Source organism: Macrotis lagotis, chromosome 2 (genome assembly GCF_037893015.1).
Source record: "Macrotis lagotis isolate mMagLag1 chromosome 2, bilby.v1.9.chrom.fasta, whole genome shotgun sequence".
NCBI classification, from domain to species: Eukaryota; Metazoa; Chordata; class Mammalia; order Peramelemorphia; family Peramelidae; genus Macrotis; species Macrotis lagotis.
Genome location: NC_133659.1, coordinates 66001255 through 66013633, shown reverse-complemented (window position 1 = coordinate 66013633; position 12379 = coordinate 66001255). Strand labels below are relative to the sequence as shown.

Genomic DNA, 12379 nt, shown 5'->3' with positions numbered 1-12379 from the left:
TATTATCAAGGGAATTAATGGAAAAAAATACAAAGGAAGGAAACCTAGCAACACCAGACCTCAAACTATATTATAAAGCAGTAATCATCAAAACTATCTGGTACTGACTAAACAATAGTTATGGACAACCATCTCATACAATGTACTAAGATGAGAACAAAATGGGTACATGATTTAGACACTAATAGGATATTAGAAGAGCATGGAATAGTATACCTGATAAATCTATTAAGAGAGAATTCATTACCAAACAAGAGATACAGAGAATTTTTAAAATGTAAAATGGTTGACTTTGATTATATTAAGCTTTTGTACAAATAAAATTAATGCAACCAAGATTAGAAAGAATACAGAAATCTAGGAAACAACCTTTAGAGCAAGTCTCTCTGCTAAAGGCCTCATTTCACAGATATATTGAGCACTGAATCAAATTTACAATAATACAAGTCATTCCCCAATTGATAAATGGTCAAAAGCTATGAACAGGCAGTTTTCAGAGGAAAAAAAATCAAATTATCTATAAGAATATGAAGAAATACTCTAAATCACTTTTGATTAGAGAAATGAAAATTAAAACAACTCTGAGATACCACCCCTCACCTATCAGATTGTCTAATATGACAGGAAAAGGAAAAAAGATAAATGTTAAAAAGAATATGGGAAAATTGAGACATTGATTTGCACTGCTGGTCTTGTGAGCTGATCCAAACATTCTGGAAAGCAATTTGGAACTATGCCCAAAGGATTACCATCTCTACATGCCCTTTGATCCAGTAATACCACTACAAAGAGATCATTAAAATTGGGAAAAGGACTTACATGTGCAACCTTTTTCATTGTGGCAAAATATTGAAAATTGAGGGAATGCCCATCAATTGGGAAATGGCTGAACAAACTTTGGTATATGAATACAATGGTATCCAATTGAGCAATGAGAAGTGTTGAATAGGCAATTTGAGAAAAACCTGGAAAGACTTGTACAAACTGTTGCAAAGTAAAATGAGCAGAACCAGGAGAACAATGTTAGCAGCATTAGTGACATTGTATGATTATCAACTTTGACCATACTCTTTTCAGCAATACAATGAATACTATCCATATCCTAATAAAAAAAGATGGACCCTGAATGCAGATCAAAGCATATTTTTTCCAATTACTTTATTCTTATTTGTAGTTTCGTTTCCTTTTGTCTACTTCTTCCATAACTGAGAAGAACATGGAAATATGTTTTACATAATAGCATACGTATGAATTATATCAAACTAACATTTTCGGAAGAAGGAAGGGAAGAGTAAGGGAGGGAATAAAAGTTAGAATTCAAAATCTTGTAAAAATAATGCTGAAAAAACTTTTTAAATATATAACTGGGGAAAAATAAAATACTATTAAAGCTCCCTTTGACTTTTCAAAACTTTATGTATGCATTACAAAGATCACCTCAAAGTATGTTCTAGGGACCTCTGAGTGCTCTAATTTTATTTTGAACAAGGGTTCCTAATATTTATTGTGTCATGGTCTTCTGGACCAGTTTAGTGAACACTGTGGACCTCTTCTCTAAATGTTTTTAAATATATGAAATAAAATATATAAGAATTACATGAGAAACCAAATTCATTAAATCTCAAGTTAGTAATTTTTTTTTAAAATGAGCCTAGAGACCCCAGGTTAAGAATGTCTGACATGGAAGATTCTTGAGCAATAGAATAAAATTATCAGAATTTTGCTTTGAGTATAGCAATTTAAAGATAAAACAGAGAGAAGGGAGGCTGGAGTCTGGGAGACCAATTAGAAAATTATCATAAGATTATAGGTAAGAGGTGATAAGAATAAGAATAATAGTTAATATTTGTATTGCATTTTAAGATTTTCAAAGTATTTCTTATACATTATCTCTGTTGATTTCCCACAAAGCCAGAGAATGAATGCTATTATTTTCTTCATTTTTATGGATGAGGAAACTGAGTCAAAAAATGATTAAGTGACTTGCCCAGGATAATACTTATGTCTAAGACAGGATTTGAACCTTCTTTCTGTGATTAGTCCTAGAAAGAGAAAAGTGATATTTTTTAGAGAACTAAACTGGGTCCTTTTTAAAGGGGAAGAATCAGAGAAGAAGTAACAAGATACAGGAAAGTGGGAAACAACTTTTCAGGTAGTATGGGAAGGTAGAAAATCAGTCTCAGGTGTGTGTGTTGGGGGATGTATGTTATTGTATGTATGTGTGTGTATGTAGGTGTGTAGAGAGAGAGTATTAGAGAAAGAGACAGAAAGAAAGAGACAGAGACAGAGAGTGTGTCAGAGATAGAGGAGGGAGAGAGGCAGAGGAGAGAGAGAGACAGACAATGTCAGAGAGAAGAGAGACAGAGACAAAGAGACAGAGAGACAGAGAGAGATAGACAGACAGATAGACAGAAAGAGAGCGTGTCAGAGAGAGAAGAGGAAGAGAGGAGAGAGAAAGAGACAGACAGAGACAGAAAGACAGAGAGATAGACAGAGAGACAGAAACAGAGAGACAGAGAGAGAGAGAGAGAGAGAGAGAGAGAGAGAGAGAGAGATGAGAGAAGAGAGAAGAGAGAGAGAGGAGAGACAGAGAGAAAGAAACAAAGGGAGACAAAGAGAAGAGGAAAAGGGGGTGGTTGGAAGAAAGAAATAAAGGCAGTAAATGGTTATACAAGAATCCAGATGCTCCAATTACAATTTATTTTCTACTGAGTCCCATTTTCCTTTGTGATGCAATGAAAGGAGGGATGTATGGAGTGGGGAAGAAGCTCTTAGTCTTGACTGCTGGTCAAAACAGTCAACATTTTGAACTTACATTTTTTCCTATGGTATTTTAAATAGTTATTTAAAAAACAAAAACAAAACCTATATAGCGATGTCCCCTAAATTTGTTTCCTTACAAATTCTCAAGGAGGAAGTGAGGCAGGGAAAATAAAAAATATCAATGGAAAGGGAAGACTTTGTTGGATGTTAGCAGAGCCAATTAATTGTTAAATAATAACCTCCTGAAGTCTTTGAGGTTTATGTCCATGACCTGACCACCAGGTTTGGAAGGACCTTGACACACAAATACATATGTACCATGGGGTCCCTTTCCTATGATAACTCAGATATATATACATATACATATATATATACATACATATACATATATATGTATATATATGAGCCCATTATATACCACATGTATGAACAGAAGATCTGTTCATCAAGTCAATACATTCAAAATCAGATTCAAGTGTGACTGCTCCATCTGAGAAATACAGGGCCCCTAAGGGCCCTGAGAACAAGAGAGATTTCTCTTTTCTACTGTGGGCGGCAAGGCGGGGGGATGTTGTGGAAGAGGCGATACCACGTTGGCACATAATCAAAGACCTTCTGAGTCTGTGGGCGTTTAACCAAAATCCTTACATAAGCAAGATGCTCTAGTGAGCCTGCAACAGGCATGGAGAAAACCATCCAATGAGCCTGAAACCAATCCTCTTAGGCATATTCAATTCCTAGATCAAAAGCAGGATAACATGTGTTTCATCTATTGCCTGCACACAAAATCAAAGACACTTAACAGATCGTAAACTCTAACTCTACTAGGGCTCTATTCAAACCCCTGCCTTATTTATCCTTGGTATTCCTTTAACACTGTGTTTTGTACACAGTAGCTGTTTAATATATATTTGTTGCAGGTATGAATGCACATGAAAAACTATCTTCATCATGGGTAACTTGCATTATTGTCCACCAGACTTAGATTCCCCTTAGAGAATATCAAACCATATGTGCAGACTTCAGATAGATATTCCTGGAAATGGACTGGAGCTTGCTGAGGGCTATTTCCAGTTATATGTCTTTGGGACAGAGCTGGAGTGAACTTCTGAAATAAGTTATCTGGGGCAAAATGATTAATTATTCTAGATTACAATCTGGTGAGAAATTCAGAGGGTTTAGTCTGTATTACCAAGTATTACAGTATTACAGAAATTGGCTGACCTTATCCATGAGGAGGATTTCCAGAGAGTTCCCTAAAATGAAAGAAATCTCACACATACACTCACACAAAGATAGATATAGACAGTGACCAAGAAAAGAGAGAGAGAGAGAGAGAGAAGAAATGGATAGATAGATAAACATACACATATACACACAAATAAATGTAAATATATGTATGTATGTATGTGTTTTTACACATTTGTACACAATACATTCACATATAATGAATAGATGAAGTGGTAAATAAATGGATGAAAAATCAATAGATAAATAAATATACAGATAATAAACAAATAAATAGATAAATGAATGAATGAATGAATGCAGCAATATATGATGAAATTGATTTTCCAAAACAAGGAATGTCACAAGGTAGTACTCCAGGTTAACAATACCAAAAGTCAGTATTATAATTACGGAGAAAGGATTTAATAGAGTCATAAGTCTGTCTACATAGTCAATCAATTAAACACCAAGCATTTATTGAGTGCCTACTATATACCCAACCCATATGATTTATGTAGTTGGGATAGGATACTAGAAAGAGCACATACCTAGGATCACATGGATTACAATCCTGGTTCTGCCACTCACTGAGAACATATGGCTTGGGAAAGTCATCTTGTCTCAACCTGATTTTCTATAAAAAGCAGTTGCTAGTCTGAATGAATACTAAGGTCCTCTATATCTTTGGGAGTCTCTCTCCAGACAGTCTTTAAATTAAAATGTTAATGCTGCTTCACTGGAAGTTTTCACTTCTTGATTTTCAATCTTTATTTCCTCCCCCAGAGAGGCAGTAAATCAAGTGTCAGCCTGAGCATCAGAAATACCTGGGTTCAAATCCAATACCCTACACATCCCATTTGTAGGATGAGGGCCAGGATATTTAACCTCTCAGGAACCCATGCAAACCCCTTAGATGATAAATTATAGGTCTGTGTCCAATTTGTAGTGGTGGAAGCAGTTTCTACACCAGGGAGTTGTCAACACTGATGAAATTACAAATTTGAATACAAATTATTTAATTAATTAAAATTCCTTTCCTCCTATTATTTTTTTTTTATTCAGATGCCCCAACCCAGAGATGTCCACCGGAGACTAGGAAATAATATTAAGTCAACACAGAGGTGAAAGGGTACCAAAGATTTGAACTATAGTATTAACTGACCCCCCAAAAATTTACACTTCTGAGACTCCCGATTAGAACTTGGGATGGGGATTTTTACAAAGCTTTATTTCCCTTCCTTCCTTTTATACCATAACTACAGACTCACTTTCTCTTATTCATGAATCATAGATTAGAGGACTGGAGATAAATGAGCCAAATTCTACCACTCAAATTCTAGTAAGACCCACTACCAACTCACTGCCTGCTAGAATATTTGATCAGTCCATAACTTTGCCAACACTTGTTTTATCATTATCAAACTTTCTATTTGGATACCAAGGAACAGAAATGGTACTACTCAGTCAATTGATCCAACTATGGCATGTTTATTGATATTACATAGGCCGAACTAGCAGGCAAAATGTGCTAAAGATACATTTGGTTAGTTTGCTTTACACTTAACCTGGATTTGGTTCTGAAAGGTGAGATAGAGCAAATTTCATGAGAACTCAACCCTGTCCAGATGTGTCTAAATTTCAGAGGTCCAAAAGCCATTTATAAATGTACCTATAATTTATCTATTATACATATATGTATCTTTATTCACATTCATATGGGTGTATAAATGTATTGATATATGTATGTGTGTATGCATGTGTATATTGTATATATTTATGTGGGTCACAAATAGGTTTGATAATGATAAAAACAGAAGTTGGCAAAATTCATTTTGGGCTTTTATGGAATGGTCAGTCATTCTAGCAGGCAGTAAGTTAGCACAGTGAGTAAAATACTGAAACCAAGAAATGGTCTGAGATACTTATAAGCTGTGTGACATTGGACAAGTCACAATATCTCTTTCTGCCTCAGTTTCCCCACTTGTAGGATGGGAATAATCATGGCTAGCTATCTCCCAGGGTTGTTTAGAGAATAAAAAATATTATATTTGTAAAGCACTTTGTTTTACAAATCTTAAAGTTCTATATAAATGCTAGTTGCTATCATTACTTTTTAGCTACTTCTGTCTATAAATCTTCTTCTCTGGGACGAGATAGGGGGCTGGGGGAAGGAGGGGGAGGGAGAGAAGGGGAAGAATCTATGTTATCCCAGCAGTCCCTTCATTTTAAAAATCACGAAAATGAGATAAAATGACTTACCCAAAGTTTCACCAAAAGGAAGTAGAAGGATTGGAATTTGAATATAGGTTTTATACCTCTAAATGCAATATTTTTTCTGCTACACCAGGCTACTTGGGGTCCCCTGCATCTCCTATGTGTTGAAGGAAGAAAAAGATAGTTAGTCACTTCTTTTTTGTTTTTTAATTTATGGAATAAAATAAGCATTTCTATAGCAAAATTCAATTAAAAAGATGATTGCATATGAAATTGCAAATCCAGTATGCACAATTTCCTATTCCTTTCAAATATACTACAAAAATTATCAAAAAATAAATTTCTCCCACTCCTTTTTTCATTTACTCCCCCTTCCCTGCTCTAGAGATGGTGACTATTAGACAAAATTAGCCAACTAGTCACTTATGAATAAACAAGATAGAATTTGCCATCACAAAGTTGTTAAGCATTCCTTCTCAAGAGAAAGGTGAGATATCTCAATCTCTATACCTACACATCTCTATATAGCAATAAATCTATTTCTATGACTATACTCACATATTTATCTATCTTGTGTCTGACTATATTTGGCTCTGCAACTGCATCTATATGTCTATCTATGTGTGTGGACCATGCATGTTTAACCAGAAGATATGGACCATGAGATGATACTAAGAAATTAAAGGTTAAACATAAATATAAGGTTAAACATAAATATCTTTTGAACAGATTTGCCAGGAGTATTTCCTACCTCTTGGTTGTTTCTAATAGAAGTGAATAGATACATGTCACATAGAATATGTGTCTTTTTATGAAACATTTTTGGTGGAAGAAGAAATAGCTTTTACTTCATCCTAAATAACTTTTCTACAAGATAATCTGTTAATATCTTTTTGAGGAGACATGAACCATGCTTAACCTTTATTTTAGAGGTTTCCCCTAAAGCTCTACTCTTGAGTTAGGATATAACTTTCCAGAGTTTTAAAAGTCAGGTACAAAGGAGAAGCTCTTCTTTGGAAATTATACTTAATGGAAAGACCCAAGGAATTCCCCAGTTTTGGGCCAAAGACTATATACCTCAGTAAGGGGCACAGGGCATTCATAGGGGACAAGGAATTATGAACTGGAGAGAAAGTATAGGAAAGGATTTTTTCATTTGCTCAGTTTTCCCTTTTGGAAAGGGGTCATGATTCTCCTTTTGGCAACTCTTGCCTCTACTGTAAAGGTAAATGAGTTTGGAAACACAAAATCAAAATCAGACCCAAATGGAAAGCCATCATGAATACAATCAGGTCATGTCCCAATCAAATGTTTTACTTTTATGCATAAATGCATATTAGTATTCTCTAGATGAAACTGAATTTCTTGATGTTGGCATTTGTCCAAGGAAGATTTTGAGGATTCAATCTACCCCCAAACTTCAATTTGTATTTTATTTATTTGTAGTTTATTAGACTGTGAACTCCATAGAACAGAAACTGACATAATGCTTTATTTAATCTGTGGTTCTCCAGTACCTAAAATCATGCTCTTCCCTGGTGGGCCCTTGAATTATGAGTCAAGTTGAATCAATGATGGTGACATCACAGAAAGAGTACTTTCTTAATTAAAAAAAAATCTACTTAGTCCTCATAATGCCTCTAAGAAGTAAATAGGATTCAGGAATTATTTTACTGAAGAGAAACTTGAAGATTTTAATCATCCCCAGCATCATAGGGAAAAAAATCAGCAATAGAGAGAAGATGACTTCTCACATCTACATAGCTGTCCAACAGTTACTTCTTGTGACCATGTTTCACCCTTACTTGATAATCTTCAGTGGCTATTTAATGCCTCTGGAAGAAAAGATAAAAATCATCAGTTTATTCAGTAATCTTCTAAAATAAAACTTCCACCTGCCTGTCTCTCTAAAAGTCTCACATATTATTGTCCTTACTATAGTCTACCTTCCAGCCACACTGGCCTATTAATTATTTCCCATAAAGGACCTCCTAACTCTCATCTCGGTGTCTTTGAACCTGTCTGACATACAGTCCCACCTTACCTCTACAGCTTAGACCCCCTTCAAAACACAGCTAACATGCTACCTCTCACATAAAGCCTTTTTCTGATGCCTTCTCCTTCCCATACTTACAAATGTTCTCCCATTCTTGACTTTACATGGAATTGATTTCTCTGAGTATATGTGATCACCTCACCACCCTCCAACTGAAAATAAGCTCTTCAGGGTCAAGGACTGTAACTTTTGGGGGTCTTTATATTCCCAGTGCCCATCATAAATCTATGTCCCAGAGTTAAAATGGTCCTGAGACTACTCCCTCATTTTATAGGTGCAAATTGAGGATGAGGGAGGAACTCAAGTAAGTGTTTAAAAAGTAGAATTTCAAACCAGATTCTTGTCATTGTGCTTCATTGTGTATGATAGGCTTTTAATAAATATTTGTTGAATGAATCCAATTGAATCTAATGATTTTCAAGTCAGTCAAAAGGAAAAACATAACAAAAAGATACTTGACTTCCAAACTCCTCCTCATGTTTCTAAAACTCGTGCTTTAAATTAGGGGATGGGACAGAGGTAGCTTCTAAGGATATTTGCTTTTGTGAAGAAAATGAGGATTTGTAGGCAGGTATATAAGCCATCTTCACTAGTAGCATGGGAAGTGCAGAGTTGCAAACAAGACAAGAAGTAGGGAAAGGTTGTTGACAAATTTGGCTAGAACCAATGGAAATTTTTCAGTTGTAAAAATATGAGAAACTTTTTTTTCATTTTCTGACTATAGCAACAAGCCTGATCTAATAATTTTGATTTCTTGCTTTTCCTTAAAGCACCAAGTCTAAGCCCAACCTTCAGGTTCCCCTAAAATGTTTCCTCTACTCCCCCACCCTGGTTTCTTCCATTTAGATGATGCAAACCCCAAGAACAGGTACATGGTAAAGGTCACAGTCAAAACCAAAGAGTTTCAGAAAAACAATTATTGCCACCAACCTCCCCCAAACTCACCCCCCATGGGGACAAAAAAAATGTAAGAGGGATCTTCATTTGAAAGGATTTAGGTCAAAAAAATTTTCAGTTTCAGCTGCATTTTTGTAAAACTCTTGGTTTCTAGTGACCTTTCACATCTATGCAGAGAATAATGAATGCATGACATGAACAATCTAAATTTAAAGGGTTATAAAACTGTCTTTTTTTTTAAACCAACTCTAATACAGATGTCATCTAACCAGATGATACCTTTGATTCAAAATGTCCTCAGTCACAGGCAGGCTTGGTCAAAACAGGCCAAAGTCAAAGAATATTGGGATCATTTCCATCTTAAAGACAGCAAGTGAAATAAGTTACAATCTGAAAATTTCAGGCAAGAATTTCCTTTCACCAGGAGAAACCTATTGCATAAATTCAGAGAAAAAACTCAGATTTAATCCTCTACTTAGAGGGACATCAACAGCAAAATTAATTCAGCATATGTGTGCATGCATATATGTTCAATGATATAGATAGATATAGATAATAGATACAGATGAAGAGAAAGGCAGAGACAGAGAGTTCTATGTAAATATTAAGGATGGGTCTCCTTATCTCATTCAGGTTGATATTTCAGACTTCAGGCTGGAAGTGAAGGGGCTCCTTATGAACCTAATTCTAGGACCTATCACAAGAACTCTGACTTGTACTATTTCCAATTCTGCAGCTTCATCTCCTACTAGATAACTTAAACCCACTCATGGAGACTCAATATTGGAGTCAAACTTGATAGGGACACCTAATCAGCATAGCTTTGCAAATAAGAAGAGCTAAGCTCAAAAGATTTCCTTGTCCTCTCAGTAGCTGGAATTACAAGGTATGCACTAAACATACTTGACTTCAAAATTTATTCTTGAGTACCTACTTCAGGAAAAGACACAAGACTAATTGATATAGGGATATAATGATGCACAGAAAACACTCCTGTCCTCAATAAACTCACATTCTAGCAGAAAAGATTAGAAATGATAATAAGACTAGAGTCAACAAACAGTTTCTTTCTAGGGGTTTGGTTATGACAAGGAGGGGAAATCTATTCTAGATCATTAATGTTCTTTGGCCTACATAAGCAGAAATGGCACAGAGAAAATGAGGTGATTCATAGTTGGGACATGACAGTGAATGGGTGATGAGAGAGTAAAGGCAGAATGAGTGGTTAAGGTTGTAATAGAGCTGTCAATATGAACATTCTGGGAAAAGATTTGGAATTAGACTAAGAAAGTGATTAAAGTGTACATACTCTTTTACCCAGACATTCCCCTTCAAGAAAAACAGTGACCAAAGAAAGACACTCCTTCCCTCTCCTCTGCCTTCCCTTCCTGTTACCCTCCTTCTCTCTCCTCCCTTTCCCCCACTCTTTTATTCCCCCATCTGCCTCGCTGCCTCCCCCTCTCTTTTTCTCTCTCCCTCGCTTTCATTTTCCCTATTCCTCTCCCCTTCTCTGTCTCTCCCTCTCTCTGTGTTGCTCTCTCTCTCTCTGTCTCTATATACGAGACCTTTATACATTCCCCAAAGTTCCAAATTAATAGTTACTAGTACATAATGAAAAACTACAGTAGAATATAAGAGAAACTAAAGAAGAATCAAAGAAGATGAAAAGCTCATAACTACTTTATCTATGACCTTGTTTGATCAGTAAGGTCTGGCATCACTGTTAAAACAGAAAAATATATTAAGTTGGAAGTAATATAAATTTTTCTTAATAAAATATCCAAAATAACAACAAAACAATGGAAACTGAATACTGTGAAATTGTAATGACCAAATTTGGCCTCAAAGATGAAAAAGAAGGTATTTCCCTTTTTGCAAAGACCCTGGGTGTGGAACACTACATAGGATTTCAGGCTTTTTCCAGTGTGCTAGTTTTCATGAGTTGATTATTTCTTTTCTTTTTTTAATTCCTTATAAAAGGAAAAGGGGAGAAGGGAAGAAGAAAAGAAATGATATATTGGGAAATATAGGGGATATAAAACCAAAATGTATCAATAATTTTTTAAAGCAGTGAACCAGGAAGTCTGGAATGAGCATGGAATTTACCATTTTGAAAAAAGGTGAATTGAACAAAATAAGGAATGATATCAATTATAAATTCCAGGGAGGACAGACAATTGACACCATAGATACAAAGAGTGGGGGGAGAAAATAAGGACCAAGGGAGATACCAAGTCTGAAATATCAAAAAAGGAATACAACCAGACAAGATCCCTATGGCTCATGTGGAAGGAAGATGATGGACTATAGATTTTAAAGAGTTAAAGAAATATGAATTAAACATAGGATTCAATGAGCATCATGAAGGGTGAATGAGAATACAGTAAAGTGGAAATGAATATTAAAGGGCAATGAACAAAAACTGTATTGAGATTTGAAGAGGGACAGCATGAACTTTTACTGACAGGAAGCTGAGGAAAGACAGTAGTTTGATGATGCTAATGATAGCAATTAACACATATAGATCATTTTAAGTTTTGCAAAGTACTTTCTATATTTATTTCATTTGATCTTTGTTGATCTGAAAGTGTCTTTGGAAAGTAAAGATAAAAGCAATCTCGCTTCTAGGAGAAGCTAAAAAACTCTTCAACCCCTCTTCAACATAGACTGTCTACTCTACTGTCTCTTCACTGACTCCTCAGTATGTTGTGCAGATATCTCCTTCCGAGTCTCTGTTCATGTAGTTCCCCTTATCTCATATATCTCCTCCCTACCTTTCCAAATATCCTGTCTATACTTGAAGGACAAAATTAAATCTTCTGTTTAATGAAACCTTTCTTAGCCACTCCAAAACATAAATCTTTTCCCTAGCTAAATTTCTAGACTATGTATTATATATGATAAGTGTCACTTTGAGAAACAATGGATTAAATTCTCTATAAGTTATTTGAGGATGTCCTTTGTATGTTTTTAATATCTTTTTTCCATCTCTTTCTTTCTCTTTTTTATTCTCCCTTTGATTCTCTTTCCCTCTATCTTTGTGTCTTTGTGTACATCTCTATCTTTCTACCTCCTAGAAAACAAAAGCAAAACAGGGGACTGGAATCCAGAGGGGGAAAAAAAGAAATGAGAGATTTCCTTGAAGGAACATTACAAACCTAGCTTAAACCTTGCTAATGAGCTTTTTAAAAGGGCAGGCTGGTAGAGGCCTGGCATGTA

The 12379-nt window shown here is 35.4% G+C and overlaps 1 long non-coding RNA gene across 2 annotated transcripts in view; it reads right to left on the bottom strand.

Moving 5' to 3' along the window:
* Window positions 1-12379, bottom strand: part of LOC141512798 (uncharacterized) — a 195016-nt gene that overhangs the window by 119078 nt on the left and 63559 nt on the right. Inside the window, exons 5-7 of one of the 2 annotated variants that reach the window (XR_012475600.1) lie at window positions 9440-9591; window positions 7962-8042; window positions 6253-6364 (exon numbers count right to left, since the gene is read on the bottom strand). This is a non-coding gene — a long non-coding RNA (uncharacterized LOC141512798). Of the gene's footprint in view, window positions 1-6252; window positions 6365-7961; window positions 9592-12379 lie in introns of both variants that reach the window. The other variant, XR_012475601.1, reaches the window with a different exon arrangement.